This window comes from Camelus ferus, chromosome 2, assembly GCF_009834535.1.
Source record: "Camelus ferus isolate YT-003-E chromosome 2, BCGSAC_Cfer_1.0, whole genome shotgun sequence".
NCBI lineage: Eukaryota > Metazoa > Chordata > Mammalia > Artiodactyla > Camelidae > Camelus > Camelus ferus.
In genome coordinates this window covers 97,187,990-97,201,177 of record NC_045697.1, presented here as the reverse complement: position 1 = coordinate 97,201,177, position 13,188 = coordinate 97,187,990, and the positions used below count along the sequence as shown (strand labels likewise).

The window sequence follows — 13,188 nt, the reverse complement described above, 5'->3', positions numbered from 1 at the left end:
TCTGTGCACACCAAAGCTTCATTCTTCATATTTGCTTTCTATTTTCATAGCGATGGGAATGGAATGTGACCCTCAGCACTCAGCCATTATCCTGCCCTCTGTGGTTGTAGCCTTTGACTCAGGCCTGAGTTCACCATAACTTATTTTTACAATGATCCTGAGATGCAGCCAGCCCACTTGGCAATATTTTCACTCCTACTCAGCTCATTTCAAAACGGGAATTCTCACCGTTTCTCTTTTCAGAGCATTTCTAGTTTCAGCATGAAATCTTTTAAAATAAAACTGCTGTTACATGAATGACTGAAGAAAAAATGCATTTTTTCCAACTCCCTGTCTTGACTATTAAGCTCCATAGAACCCTCTACTTTCCAGTCTTATTCATAAAGCTATTACCCAATCTGGCAGTATTTTCTTGAGACATTTCTGGGTAGTACACACTTGTTTTTTTATGGCAGCAAATGGGTTCACTGTTTTCATAAGCTGCACTGTAGAGTAAATTCCCAACATGTGTGTCTGGAATGCTTGCCTTGTTTGGTAACAGATCATTGGAATTGTTTGTAACTATCAGTGAGTCAAAGGGATTATTGCAAGATTTGGGACTAGGGTTCTTTCCTTTCTGACTTTTGTTGTTCTCCCTCTATGGTTTTCTTTTGCTGTTTACTGTATGCATTTTTTACTTCAGTTACCTACTCAACCCCTACCCTCATTGTTCTTCTTCTTTTTTTTAATAACAGTGTGAATTGATGAACTTCAAATTTGTAAGCTTTCATTTTCTGGTTTTCTTCCAAGCACTGCTTTGAGTGACCTTTATTTAACTAATTAATCAATCAATTAATTAACTAATTTTCACATAATGAATTTCATGACTAGGGAAGTTGCAGAAATAAATGGCAATTAAAAAACATGAACTCATCTTGCTTGTAAATATGGCTTACAGCTTGCTTACTCTAGTGGTTCTCAAACTTGATTGAGCTTCAGAATCACCAGGAGGACTGTTTAAAACCAACTGAAATTTTGAGCTCCACCCCAGTTTCTGATCCTGGAATTTTGGGAGGTGGAGTCTGAGAATTTGAATTTCTAATAAGTTCCCTGGCGATGCTGCTGTTGCTCTTCCAGGGACTACATACTGGAAATCAACTCTGTAGGACACAACAGAATACTGGACTCTAGTCACTTTGTACAAATAAAATGCCAGGCTGTTATTTGCTGAAGAAGGCACAGTGCATGATATTTAAGAAATATTTGTGCCCTTCTGCTCATAAAACAGTCCACTTTCCTTTAAGCTCAGCTCTTGCATTCTGTAAATAAAACCTGAATGGAAGAAACGGTCATATTTCTGACAAGCTTTGAGGCTAACCAAGGTCAGTTTTGCTGGCTATATCACTTAAAATATAATTCTGCTTACAATTGCCTGGCATGGATGAATGAACATTTTTTTAATGTACATAATACTTTTTGACACTGGGAAATAAGAAGCTATGAAAATAAGGCTGATAAACCAGTAGAGAAGTCTTCCCTTAAATGGTAGTAACAATCTGCCAAGAGCAGATAAGGAAAAGGATTCTGTGGGGACAATGACAAGACACTTACAGCCATCAACCCCATGTCAGCACTGGGCTAGAAAACAAATAGAATTCCAGACAATTCAGAACAAATACTACAAATCAGAGGCAATCCCCAAACCTCCTTTCAATCTCACACTTCTGAAAGACAACTATCGAGCACAAAGGACACTGGGCAACTCCACACTAACGGTTACATTGTGACTCTTCTTTTAATTTTGTTCTCTTTAATCAAATTAAATTTGTCTTCAGTAAAAAGTTTTCTCTATGGGGCATATCATTTCATCTCCAGCATAAAATACTCAAGACAAGACTGAGGCAGAGCAAGGGTAAGTCAATTATTGAAATTATGTATTAATTACGATGAATTATTTTAGAGTAATGAAGTAGTGCTTAGCAGATTTCTATTGTGTATGTATATACTCTGTTCCAAAGGGTTTTGATGCTATAAAGTGTTACTGGATAAGGATATTGTCAGATAAAGTAAATAATCATAGATTCATAGATCCACAGATATTGCAATATGCTTATTTTGTTACATAATAACAAAATATGTGTTTTTACAAACTACTGCATAATGAGTATATTTCTGATTTTTTTTGACATTAAGATAGGTTACATGACAAACTTTAATGCTATTTATGACAAAGTACTTAAAATGAATGGCAGCAGACAATGGATTAATTATCTGGGATATAGGATACTAAAGTTTTAAATATTTTAAAAGTATTTGTGCAGCAAAGGTTGATGGAGGATAAAAACTATTAACACTGATATCCCTTAATCACTGGGAAAGTGCTGTGTTCAAGATACTCTTCTAAATACCTTACATAGATTATATAACTTAACCTTCCTCCCCTCCATCTGAAAAAAGACAATAAAGAGGTCTGTGTTACATTTCATATTCAACATATTAAATTTTTTTTTCTTGGGCTGCCATATATTACTTCCAAGGCTGCACAATAGAAAGCATCCCACGAAGTTTATAGAATCTTAGGTTTAGGGAAGTCAACTAATTTGGCAAACTCTTGCAAACAGTAAATGCTTAAGGTAGAATTTGAACCCATGCTTATTCTTTTAATTATTTTAATTTACATTAATGTAAGTTTATATTAGGGCTTTCAAGACCATTTATATGTCTAAACAACCTTCTCTCATTGATAAAGTAACATTGGAATAAGTCAGCCAAGGTGAAATTTTACCAAAGTTGGCCTAGAAAGTAAATATGGGGGCTGTGAGGTAGACATAAATCTTTATAGTACAAGTATATTGGTAACGTACATCCTGCTTAATTACATGCAAAAATGACCAAGAAAAAAATGCAGCATTTTACGGAAATATGAATGAGTAGGAGATCTAAGGTGAGACAGCTCAGATAGTAGTTTTTTTCTGAATGTCTGTGAAATAAGAGGAAATAAAGACTCCCTAAAATAGAGACATGCATATTGATTTTAATATGTTTTTCTTTTTGTCATTACTTGTTTTTCTTGTTCTAAATTGTGACATATTTATATGTATATTCTTCTGTCATCTTGAATTCACTGTAGTTGTCAATAATAAAAAGAGTTTCTATGAAGACTTAGTCAAGGAAGTTCATGGTATAAAAATAAACCAGCCTCCTAGAAAGAACAATTAGAGTGAAGCTTCCTGAGGGGAAGCTATCCTGGTGTTGCCATGTTGGGGGGTTCAGCTTTACTTACTGTTTTGAAGAAGCTCTGAACCAAATCTTCAGCCACCAGACACCCTCTAGCCAGGTTAGATTGATTAAAGAGAGAATATTTTAAAGAATGTCTATTTTTCTTTTAATTAATTTCAGTGGGCTAGGAAAAGAAGAAAAAAGGACAAGATACATGCAGGTACAAATAATTTATTCAGAAAAGTAGTAGGGGAAATGAAATGGCTTGAAAGTCAGAATATTTGCATCAGCTTAGAATCAGCATAAAACCAGCAGAAGGGGCTACTGAATAAAATGACAATGATTGTAATATAATAAGAATGTACTGTTCCAAGAATGGCTAAGAAGAAGAAAAATGATTTAATTATAAAATGAGTTAATTATAAAGGTAAACTTTAGCAATAAAAATGTTAAGGCAAAACAAACATGTTAATTCAAAATCAGGTGAGAAGACTGATAGTACAGAACTATAACTTCACTAGCTTGATTATCACATGGTATTGATCATAAGTTGGGTAAAGTCTTTTAAGTTATGGCATTATATAATATATTTGGCTTTACTGTAGCTAATTTTTAGGAAGATTTTATCATACTCTTTTATAATTAAAAATTGGGATAGTTTATTAAGTTAGTAAATATTATCATCATCGTATAATTTTTAAAAGATATCTTTATATAGCCAAAGGAAAAAATGCAGGTACAAATTGTTCTTTCAAATGAACAGTATTATTACTCACTGTTTTATTTAATGCCCAGAAATGGTTACAATTATTTCTTCCTTTCTTAACTCTAAGTTTAATAGCAGTAACTTTCCTTTGAAAAAGTAATGTTAGATTACTTACATTGATACTGTTTAGGTTACAAAAACATTGATACTGGTCTAAAGGGAGATTTTATACATCTAAGAAATAATTATCAGTAGTAATTAGTCTGCATCTCAGTTAAGGCTTACTGACATACGCAGGGAAGAATGGATAGACTATTTTATAATACAAAATTTACCTACTGCATACATGAATCATTGAATAAATATATATAGTTTATTATTATTATGTAAGACATGTAAAGAAGAAAACATTTTCGAGGTACTAAATAAAAACATAGATTCAATTATGTAAGTAAAATACAGGTTGTCATTCATTATTTCATTCAGTAAATATATGCATGGAATGGCTAATATGTCCTTTTTCTCATGGAATTTACATTAACTGAATTTTCTTGAAGAGTGTTTAGAGGTTCAGAATGTTTGCTCTGGAGAATGAGATAGGCAAGTGATTGAAGACAGAAAGGAATAACTGAGAGCACAGCTGAGATTGGGAGAGATGTAATTTGCACCCTTCAACATAAAGTAATTTTATCTAGAGGTATTCAGCAGCCTATTGGTAGCAGTAGAGACTGCACTTAATTTACTACATTAATCTGAGGTTTAGCAGAACAATAGGTGTTTCTGTAAGTGATGTGTGAGCTTAAATTGCATAAAGGATGTATTAAAGAACTATAAGAAAAGAGATCTGTTCACTAAATAATGTGAAATTTCCACATCAAAAGGACAGGTAGAAAAATTAGAATGAGCAAACTATACTAAGAAATGAGAAAGGTGGAGAATCAGACAAGGCCATTAAAAGAAAAACAAATTACAAGAGATATTCAAGAGGAAGATTGTCATCTCCATTTTCAGTATTGCAGAAAACTTATGGTTAGAAAATACTTGGACCTAATTAAACTTACAAGCTTCTGCACAGCAAAGGAAACCATACGTAAAACAAAATGACAACCTATGGAATGGGAGAAAAGTTTTGCAAATGATGAAATTAACAAAGGCTTGATCTCCAGAATACATAAGCAGCTCATACGACTTAATAAGAAAAAAACAAACAAACCAATCCAAAAATGGGCAGAAGACCTAAACAAGCTATTCTCCAATAAAGACATATGAATGGTCAATAAGCACATGAAAAACTGCTCAATATCACTAATTATCAGAGAAATGCAAATCAAAACTACAATGAGGTATCCCCTCACACCAGTCAGAATGGCCATCATTCAAAAGTCCACAAATGACAAGTGCTGGAGAGGCTGTGGAGAAAAGGGAACCCTCCTACATTACTGGTGGCAATGCAGTTTGGCACAGCCATGGTGGAAAACAGTGTGGAGATTCCTCAAAAGACTAGAAATAGACTTACCATATGACCCAGTAATCCCACTCCTGGGCATATATCCAGAAGGAACCCTACTTCAAAAAGACATCTGCACCCCAATGTTCATAGCAGCACTATTTACAATAGCCAAGACATGGAAACAGCCTGAATGTCCATCAACAGATGACTGGATAAAGAAGATGTCGTATATTTATACAATGGAATACTATTCAGCCATAAAAAATGACAACATAATACCATTTGCAGCAACATGGATGTCCCTGGAGAATGTCATTCTAAGTGAAGTAAACCAGAAAGAAGAAAGAAAAATACCATATGAGATCACTCATATGTGGAATCTTAAAAAAAAAAAAAAAAAAGAATGTACATAAATACAAAACAAAAACAGACTCATAGACATAGAATACAAACTTGTGGTTGCCAAAGGGGAGGAGGGTGGGAAGGGACAGACTGGGAGTTCAAAATTTGTAGATACTGACAGGCATATGCAGAATAGATAAACAATATTATACTGTATAGCACAGGGAAATATATACAAGATCTTGTGGCAGCTCACAGCAAAAAAAAAGTGATAATGAATGTATGTATTTTCATGTATAACTGAAAAATTGTGCTCTACACTGGAATTTGACACAACATTGTAAAATGACTATAACTCAATAAAAATGTTAAAAAAAATACTCATTGGATTTATTAAAGAGTAGGAAAGTGTATTAGAAGGAGCTGTTCCTGGAATGGCACAGGTGAAAGCCCAATTGTAGAGGGTTAAAAATTGAGCAGGAGGTAAGCTGGTGGAAGGAATAAGCTTAAGGTAGGCAATCTCTTCCAACTCAACAAAATGTATAGATTCATGAGAAACTAGGTTTGAAAATTAGGGGATGCCAGGCAAACTCTCTCAAATGTCTTATTTCCATATTTGAACTTAAGCAAAGACTAAGTTAGGATTGAACTCAGTACGTAAGTTGAAATTAATTGGCTCTTTTCTGACAACACTGGTGGTGAGAAAAGTTCCAATTTTTTTATTGTAGTGGAATTCACACAACATAAAATCAGTCATTTTCAGGTGTACAATTCAGTGGCATTTAGTGCATTCACTATGTGGTGCTTTACTTTTAATAAGTATAGAGTGCTTTGAAACACAAAAACAAATAGTGTCAAGAAATCAGATAGAGAAAACATTTGAGTCTAGGGAATAAACAAGCAAACAGAAACAAAAACAATCTGAAATAGGTATTGGAATGATTCCACTCTTTGTTGGAATCATATTGCTTTAAATATAGTCTAAGATATCTAATAAAGGCTACTCCAGCTTATTAAGGGTTGTGGCAATGTCACGGCTTTCACGATAGCTTTACGTCTTCTTACAGTTGTGTGTGTGATTTTCCAACGAGTTTCTTCTTATCTCAGAATTACAAATCTTTTAGGGCATGTTAGATATTTTTGTGGGTTTTGTCTTTTGTTCTTTGTCTTCTCTAACAGCAAGTATCTCTTCTGGAGCAGGCTATTGAAAATCAACATTTAAAAGATAATTTTTAAAATAATGCCATAAAATAATTATCTAAACCTATAACTAGAGAAATTATTTCCAGGAATTATATTTAACTAAATTGAAGATCAAGAAGGAATTTTGGTGTCTGGAGAAAACTGAGTGAAGTGGTAGAATGGCCACATAATAATGACAAGATTAGGTCTCTAGTTATTTTGAAAGAGAAAACAGGCTAGCACAGAAATGTGGAAAAGAGATGAGAGAACATGGAGGATGAGAGAACCAAAGTAAAGGAGAAACAGATATGGAGTTCAGCTGCTTACTGTCTTTAATAGGACAACTTAGTTGATTGTTTACACCGCTTTCTTTTTATTAAAAGCACAATGACCTAAGCTGACTCAGATAATTTCCCCTCTGCTACAAACATGAGATCATAGATAAAATGAAACTCTAAAACTAATATCTAATCAAGCACAAAGGAATGAAAGGAATGATTCAAGAAGCACAAAAAATAATAAGAAGCAGTATGGTGTGAGCTGACAGCCCTATAATCCATAGTGATTTCCATCCTATATTTAGCCTTTAAAGGCTGAAGCCTAGCTTTCTAATCCACAGAGGAAGACAGGACAAATGGCCTCAGGCTGTTGAATGAAGGTGGTTAAACTCTACTTTCTGACCCTGAAATACTACTTGAAAATCCTTTCAGAGATTCTCCATTTATTAAATGTGAAATAAAAAATCTCTACACACAAAAATGTGGACATAATATTTCCATTCTGTATAGTCTTTAGTATAAAGGTAAAAAAGATGGCTGGAAAAAAAAATCAAAGTCTTGGGAAAAACACATCTCTGCCTAGCTGTAATATTTATGATATTTACCTACAATTTTTCCAGTAGCACTGAAAGCCATATAACCTTGTCAGAAATAAGGAAATTGAAAGAATATAACCAGATGTGAAAAAACTATCTGATGAAAATTACCTCTTAAAACCCAGTTATAAAACATGAGAAGTGAGCCTCCATGACAGTTAGTATATGCAAGAAACAAATTGACATTAAAAACTGAAAATAATAGGATAAAAAGAAGGAAACTACTAAATATACGCTTAAAATTCTTTAAGAGATAACAAAGAAAGAAAAGAACAAACAAAAAATAGAACTTGTAAGTAGTATATGTATAATAATTGAACTGTCATTTGAACCTTTTTTTGACTGACAAGGGCTTAATTTCCAGAATATACAAACAGCTTATACAATTCAATAACAAAAAACAACCAACCCAATTCAAAAATGGGTAGAAGACATAAACATTTCTCCAATGAAGACATAAAAATGGCCAATAGGCACGTTAAAAAAAAATGCTCAACATTGCCAATTATCAGAGAAACGCAAATCAAAACTACAAGCAGGTATCACCTCATACCAGTCAGAATGGCCACCATTATTAAAAAGTCCACAAATGATAAATGTTGGAAAGGGTGTGGAGAAAAGGGAATCCCCTATGCTGTTGGTGGTAATGTAGTTTGGTGAGGCCGTTATGGAAAAAAGTATGGAGATTACTTAAAAAACTGAAAATAGACTTACTCTATGATCTAGCAACCCTACTCCTAGGCATATATCCACAGAAAACTCTAATTTGAAAAGATACATGCACTGCTATGTTCATAGCAGTATTATTTACAATAGCCAAGACATGGAAACAACCTAAATGTTCATCAACAGAGGACTGGATAAAGAAGCTATGGTATATATATATATATATATATATATATATGCATATATATATATGCAATGGCATATTACTCAGCCATAAAAAAGAATAAAATAATTCCATTTGCAGCATTAGACATGGAGCAACCTGGAGACTTCCATACTAAGTGAAATAAGTCAGAAAGAGAACAAAATTACTATATAATATCACTTATATGTGTAATATTTTAAAAAGGACAAAAAAGAACTTATTTAGAAAACAGAAACAGACTCAAGAGATACAAAACACATGGTTACCAGGGGGAAAGGGAGTATGGGAGATAAGTTCGAAGTTCAAGATTTGTAGATGCTAACTACTATGTATAAAATAGATAAACAACAAGGTCCTATTATATAGCATAGGGAACTATATTCAATACCTTGTAATGGCCTATAATGAAATTATATACAGAAATTAACACAACATTGTAAACTGACTATACTTCAATGAAAAAGTAAAAAAAATAAAAATAAAATAATTGAACTGAAAAATCACTTGAAAGACTAGAGAAGATTAGACAGAGCTAAATAGAGAACTGGTGAACTAGGAGATGGATCTAAGGAAATTACCTAACATGCCTCAGAGAAAGTTTAAGCAGCAGGTAACAGTGACTGACAGGGAACACCAGAAGTTTTCTGGGATGTTTGTGATCTCCTTCTTAATCTGGAGAATGGTTAAGAATGGAATGATCATTTTGTGAAAACTCGTGGAGTTCAAAAATTAAGAGTAATCAACTTCTATAAAGAGGTAAAAAAAAGTTAGGTATAAGTACACAAAATACGGGGTATATAACATCTGAAATTGTCAAGGGGAAAGGTAATATAAACAGTTCTATAAATTGTAGGGAAGTGAAAAATGAAATAAAAGTAGGAAAATTAATAAGATTAGTTGATACACAAAACACAAAATAAAATGATTAAAATAGCCCAAATATAAATCTACCTCTCTAAATACAGAGAACATTAGATTTTATAAAATAACAAATTCTATTTAAAAGAATTGTACTTACAACATGATGACTAAGACCTATCTCCTTTGAAAACAGGAACAAAATAAGACCTTTTTTCTTTAAACCTATGAGGGTTCTAGCCAGTGTAGAAAGAAAAGAAGAGAAAATAAAGGACTTTAGCTTTAAAAAGGAAGAAATACATTCTCATAAAGCCTATCCTTTATGAAAGTCTATATCGAAAAACCAAATCCTTAAAATTAGACTTCACTAAGATGATGGATACAAGATAAATATTCAAATTAAACCCGTGGTCAAGTCTGTGGATAAGAAAAATGTTACATGTTCCTTTCCAATCTGATATTTACTTTTTCTTTCTTTACTGTACTGGTTAGAACTATGAATTCAATGTTGAATAGAAGGAGTGAAAGCAGATATACTTGCCTTGGCCCCAATTTTAGGATGAAAGCATATAATCTTTGATATTAAGGATAATGCTAACTTTTTTTTTTTAGATAATCTTTGTGTTTCATTTTGCAGTTTCTATTGTTTTGGCTTCAAATCCACGTATCTTTTCAAGTGCACTATATACTCTTACATTAATCTCATTCAGTGTATATTTTCATCTCAGATATTTTAGTTTTTGTCTCTAGAATTTTGAGTTTTTGACCATATGAAATACAGTTACAATAAAGGCTTTAAAGTCCTTTTTCACAAATTCTAACATTTGTCAGTTGTCTGTCAGTTTTGATAATTATTTTTTCCCCTCATTAGAGGTTATATTTTCCTTTTTCCTATCATGCCTAGTTCTACGATTGGATGGCATACATTTTGATTTTTATATTCAAATGCTGCTATTCTATTTGAGAATATTCTATATATATATATATTTGAGAGAGATATATATCTATTTGAGATATATATATATATATATATATATATATATATATATATATATATATATATATATATATATATATATATATATAAAATCTTTATTCTAGGAGGTAGTTTAGTTACCTGAAAACAAGAACAGTTGGATTCATTTTGGTCTTGCTTTTATGATTTTTTTAGGTAGTTCCTGAGCAGTGCTGAGTACTTGGCTAATTAATCCCGATTACTGAGGTAAGACTGTCCTGAATATTCCATTCAGTGCTTTATAAATCTTGAGATATTCCAGTCTGGCTGATGGCGACAGGTACTATTCCCTGCCCTATGTGAGTACCAGTCACTGTCTTCTAATCTTCTTGAATATTCTTCCCCCAGATACTTGGGTGTCTCGCTCATATGCATGTGCTGTTCAGTACTTTGTTGAATACTCAGGGAGACTCTCTGTAGATATCCAGAATTCTCTCCCTGTGCACTTTTCTCCTCTCCAGTGCTTTCTCTTGTCAAGTATAGCTGCTTAGTTCTCCCTAGGTGACTCAGCTTCCTTAGTTCAGGGGGTCTTCAGGGCTATGCACCAGACTTGGAACCTTTCCCAAGGCAGGAAGTTGGGGCAAATAAGGCTCTTGCTGGTTTGCTTCCCTTCTTTCAGATATCACTGTTTTTGTTGTCTGAGGTTTATTGTCTTGAAAACTATTTTTTTTAGAGCAGTGAGAATACTCTGTATGATAGCATGATGATGGATACAGTTGTCCAAATGCACAGAATGTACACCACCAAGAGTGAACCATTATGTGAACTACAGACTTAAGGTGATTATGATGTGTCAATGTAGGTTCATCAGTTGTAACAAATGTACCACTCTGGTGGGGGATGTTGATAACAGAGGGAGACTCTTCATATGTGGGGGCAGGAGATATACAGGAAATCTCTGTACCTACCTCCCAACTTTGTATGAACTAAAACTGCTCTAAAAATAAAATCTTAATTAAAAAATACTGTCAGGAAACTGATAGTATAAGTAAAAGAGACAAAAGGAGGAAAATAAGTGATAAAAAATAAATGATTTTCAACTTTGTTAATCAAGAAGTGCAAATTAAAACAATGTTTTTTCCATCAGATAAGACTTTTAAAATGATTAGAGACTTTCTCACATACTACTGATAAAAATGAATTTAACCTAATGTTTCTGCAAAGAAATTTGGAAAACACAATTTAAAATATGCAAAAAACCCCATTGTTTCTTGTTTTGATCTGTGTTCTTTGTTGTTACAGATGGGACTATAAGTCTGTTACCTGTTACTGTATTTTGGCTAGAACTTATGTTTTATTACCTATCATTTTAAAATACACTTTTCATTTATATTTGATTTTTAAAATGCTTCTCTCCTCTTTTCTCTGTTTTTCTTATTTCTCTAATATTGTTGTATATTCCTCTTTTCTGTTTTTTCCCTACTGTATCTCTCCTGCTTTGTTTTATTCCATGAGTCCTTACCCCATATCTCTTTCCTAATATCTGAGAGGTCTGGTTTTATACATTTAGGTTTCCTAGAGATATATTTCTGAGCTTTTACATATCTAATTTTACCTGAACTTTCAATTATTGCATAAAATTTTTTCCCCACTTGTATATATTAAATTACTGTTTTTAATCTTTGTTGCTGTTTATTTCTGGTGTTTTCCCATTATTTATTGAAACATCTGGTTTATCATTATCTTTTTTATTGGAATACACTTGCATGGGGTTAGATTTTATATTATTGATTTATTTTTGTAGTATCTTATGTTTAAATGATGAGGGTTTTTCGGGGAAAATATCTGGGGCACATTTTCAAATTTCACGGCTTTCTCAAGCATTTGCTCCCTGGGATACTATTCCAGATTATTTGAACTGAAGGTCCAGTGTTTTTGTCCTATTCAGTTTCAATTCTGTAATTAGTATTTGGTTTTTGTGTGAGCCATCTTCCTTTGCAAGAGAGTATTAGCTTAATATATTGGAAATTCTTAAGGGGATATGTTTCTGAAATAGCAATATTTAATCTTCCGTATCTGTCCACAGGCTTTTGCACTGCAATTACTCAGCCTCCGTGAGGAATTTTCTCAGTTTCACCAGTCATTCTCATTGCATCTATTCAGGTTTCCACTCAGGGTGGAATACATTGCTTTGAATGGTGAGAATTTTTTGGCTTTTTTGGGAGGGGGTAGTTATTTACATGGTTTATAGGTATTTTTGTATTGTATTTTCACTCTGCCACTCCCACAACCAGCTGCTGTTCTATTGTTACTGCTTTGGTCACTTGGTCAACTTCATTCTTCTTTTGAAATTCTTGGGTATTCTTGTTGCCTCATTTTTAAAAGATGTAATGTGTAGTATATCTTTTCCTTCTTTTTGTCTTTTTGAACTTACTTGGTTTTTAGAAGGATTTGGGGGATAATAGTTAAATACTTGAGTTTGTTATAGGCATAATTTTGAGAAAATAAAGCAAAATTAAAAGAGAAGAAATATAATTTAAAAATCAATAACCATGGTAAGAAATACTACGTTATAAGGGAATAACTCTGACAAAGGAAATGTAATATATTTATGGAAAAAGCTTATAAAGCTATTGACAAAACAAAAAAAATGCTAAACAAGTGAAGATATATATTGTGTTTGTGAGTGGCACAACTCAGAATAGTAAACATGCCAGTTCTGACCAAGCAAATCTATTCACCCATTGTATTT

General features: G+C 32.9%; 1 long non-coding RNA gene across 1 annotated transcript; it reads left to right on the top strand.

Moving 5' to 3' along the window:
* Window positions 1-1,469: 1,469 nt before the first annotated feature.
* On the top strand, window positions 1,470-12,928 carry LOC116658565. The gene is made up of 3 exons (XR_004313807.1): window positions 1,470-1,891; window positions 10,653-10,703; window positions 12,523-12,928. It is a non-coding gene; the product is annotated as an uncharacterized LOC116658565 (long non-coding RNA).
* Window positions 12,929-13,188: the final 260 nt, after the last annotated feature.